The following is a 3,812-nucleotide window of genomic DNA, read 5'->3' on the forward strand; positions in this document are numbered from 1 at the left end:
TGTGCAGAAGCTGCTTAACTTGATGTAATCTCACTTATTTACTTTTTTAGCCTGTACCTTTGATGTCATGTCCAAAACATTATTGCCAAGAGCAGTACCAAGAAAATTTTCCCCCATATTTTCTTCTGGTAAGTTTTATAGCTTTGTGTTTTATGTTTAAGTCTTTAATGCATTTGAGATTGATTTTTGGGTATGGTATAATAAAAGGGTCCAATTTTATTATTTTGCCTGCGGATATCCAATTTTCTTTATGCCATTTATTGAAGAAATTATTTTTCCCCATTGTGCATTCTTGGTGCCCTTGTCAAAAATAAGCTGACCATGTATGTGTGGATTCATTTCTGAACTCTATATTCTATTCCATTGGTTCATGTGTCTGTTTTTATGACAGGACCATACTGGTTTGATTACAATAGCTTGGTAATATAATTTGAAATCAGAAAATGTAATGCCTCCAGCTTTATTCTTTTTACCTAAGATTTCTTTTGCTATTATGTTTTTTTTTTTTTTTGAGTTCCATATGAATTTGTGAATTGTTTCTCTCTATTTCTATGGGAAATGCCATTGAAATTTGGGTAGGGATTGCATTGAATCTGAATATATCTTTTAGTATTATAGGCATTTTAACTATATTAGTTCTTCCAATACATATGGGATACATATTTGCTTATTTGTCCCTAATTTCTTTCATCAATAATTTACAGTTTCAGTATACAGATATTTCACCTCCTTGGCTAAATTTATACCTAAGTATTTTATTCTTTTTGCTGCTACTATAAATAGGATTATTTTCTTAATTCTCTTTTTAGATATTTTGTTGTTAGCATATATAAATGCAACTGGATTTGCATGTTGACTTTCTATCCTGAATCTTTACTGAATCTGCTTATTAATTCTAACAAGTTTTTTGGTGAATTTCTTAGCATTTGGCTATTTCGCTGAAATTCATACTCTTCTGAAAATAAGAAAATGACACAGTCATACCGATATAGTTCAGAAGCTAACAAAGAACTTCTGTAACTATCTTATCTTATTCTTTCTGGATCACAGCCCAATCAAGGAGGCAAAATATTCTAGTTTGAAAATCCAGAAATTTGATTTTGATTTGTACTTAGATCAGAGAAAGAGAATAGAAAGAGTAAAGCGGACCTCTGAAAAATCTCTAGGAGTAAAATCAGATGTGATGGTGGGAATGGGCTGCAATTCTCATGGTTGCCCCAGGGGCTGGAGCAGTTGATGGAGAAAGCGCAACCTTCTTCATGATAACATCCTGAGAGACCATTTCAGTTCTCCTTTCACACCTGGCATATATTTATATGGTACCAGAGAAGGGATTTTTATTTTAAATTATGCTTGTGGATTTGCACCTTTATTCTATCAAAATCAAACTAAATGTTATTCCACAACACTCCATAAACTTAATGATACAATGTGACTAGAACTTTTTCCTGAAATATGACATTCTTTGGGGAACTGAAAGTATTAAAGGGACTGGATGCCAGGGCCAAATCATACCCCTGGAGCCACATAGAAGTTCCACAAGTACTTATTGGCCAGTGACATATGTAATCCTTGGTTTCTGTGAATTCAATCTAAAAGTTTATATGCAAAGTCCCTGAAAAACTAGAAGTGCCATGGCATGGGAATGAAAGCCATCCAGATCTGGGCAGAGTCCACACTCGACTTCAGGTAACTGATGACCTGGTCAAAGCAGAGAGGAAAAAGTAAAACCTTCAAATTAGAAAAGAAATTAAACTTCCAACACTGTAATTTCATAATGTAACAAACTTTATGATATTCAAAAATCTATTTTAGGTTGAACTCAATGAATGTTTTAAGTCACCATTAATCAACAGCTATATTTAAAATGTTTTGCATTTTCTTAACTCAGCATAAGACATTTGGAAAAGCAACTTAATACAGAATTTTTTAAATTACAAAGATTTTTAACTTCATTTATCAGATTTCATTTGCATTTGATCTGATTACTATACAATTGAGTATTTGAAGCATAATACTCTGTACAAAAAAGTACAAATGTTGGACAATTAAGGCCATGAACTCATCCTGGTAAAAGTACTACAAACTTCATCACAGAATATCACTATGGTCACCTTTAAAATATTCCCTTTGGCCATCTGGTGACTTTAGTGATATTCAACAACGATATATATAGCACTTTTTCTAAGGTGAGCTTGCAAACTTAATTCTTAGACCTTGTATGATGACAACAGCTCTGATGGCTATTCCAGAAAAAAGGTCCCAAAATTTATTTGAAAGGTAGACTAGGCGCTGGCATCAGTGCATAGATTCCAAAGGGGAGTGCTTCAAAGGTGATCATAGGGCTATTCAGCAATGAAGTACATAGCACATTTTCTAGGATGAATTCACAAACTTTATTGTCTAACCTCATAAATATTCATGTATTTCCATGTGTGTATGTATAGGATATTTTGGAAAAGTTATTAAAATAGTTGTCTAAAGAGCAAACTGGCTCTTCCACTTATCATGGCATTCTAAGTAGTCTTTGAGGCCTTAGATAAATTATCTAGCTTCACAGAGCCTGTTTATTCATTTATAAAATGAGAATAATCTACTCTCTTAGGATTATTATATGTAGTAAATGAGATAAAAATGTGACAATAATTCATTTTTAAACATTCCTTTATTTCATATATTGGTGACATAAAGGCCTTAACCTGTTTTTCTGTTCTTATGACTTTTTTTCAAGGGTCTGAGTCCTTCAGAGCTGGGATGAATTGTATGTGATTCAGTCACTCAAATATTTTGAGGACTCCTATGCCAAATGAACTCTTAGTACCTAAAAAAAGGTCATCATATCCGATGCTTTCTTCGTAAATGTTTCTAACAGTCTACCAGCACTGTCTAAAAATAGCACTTTCTATGATGATAGAAATGTTCCATATTTACCCGGACCAAGATGGTAGCCACTACACACAATTGGCTATCGAGATTTCCAAATGTGATTGATGCAACTGACAAAGGAATTTTTAGTGTCATTTAATTTTAATTAAGTTAAATGTAAATAGCCAGATGAGACCAGTGGCCATAATATCGGACAATGCAAGCAGGCTAAATGGTTGACATAGCTATGTTTTATATACTATTCCAAGAGCTAATGTTTTGCTAGTATCCTACACTGCTAAGAACGACCCATGGCTGCCAGCCCTATAGAGGAGGGCAGTATGTACTAAAGGAAAACATACCAAGGCATTGCAAACAGTGCAACTTCCAGTGGTAGGCACTTAAGTTCCTTAAAAAGACCACCTAACCAGAAAGAATGAAAAAACAATCGTGGGATTTTCAGAACCAAAGCAGGAACATGGTGTTAGGAAGACAATCCTCTCAGAAGATTCCCTGCAGACCACTGTCCTCTCTGCCTTACATATGGCTCTGCCATCTCTCCCTACCCACCTAGCTTCCAAATACCACATACCCAATATCCTGCTTGTACAGCCCAGAGGAGCTACCACCACTGCAAAGATCAAGGCCATGTTGACGATGTGAATTTTTTCAAAGAAGGAGCCAAGATTGCAGTAGCCACAGGATATGCTAAAGGCTGTGTGTGTATGTGTGTTTTTCTCCCCCCACCCTTGATTTTAACAGCTCTGTAATTCCAGTATTGAATTTGAGCACGATCATTACTTCCTCTCATCAGCTCACAATATATCCATACCAGCACAGACGAGACTCCCAATGTCAACATTGTTTGCTTTCCTTTCAGAGTGAGACACGTTCAGTCCTATGCTATCACACATTTAGAGCAGATGTTCCTCAAAAGGATAAACCAG

The sequence above is a fragment of the Otolemur garnettii genome, unplaced genomic scaffold (genome assembly GCF_000181295.1).
Source record: "Otolemur garnettii isolate 467f Iridium unplaced genomic scaffold, OtoGar3 scaffold00022, whole genome shotgun sequence".
Taxonomy (NCBI): Eukaryota; Metazoa; Chordata; class Mammalia; order Primates; family Galagidae; genus Otolemur; species Otolemur garnettii.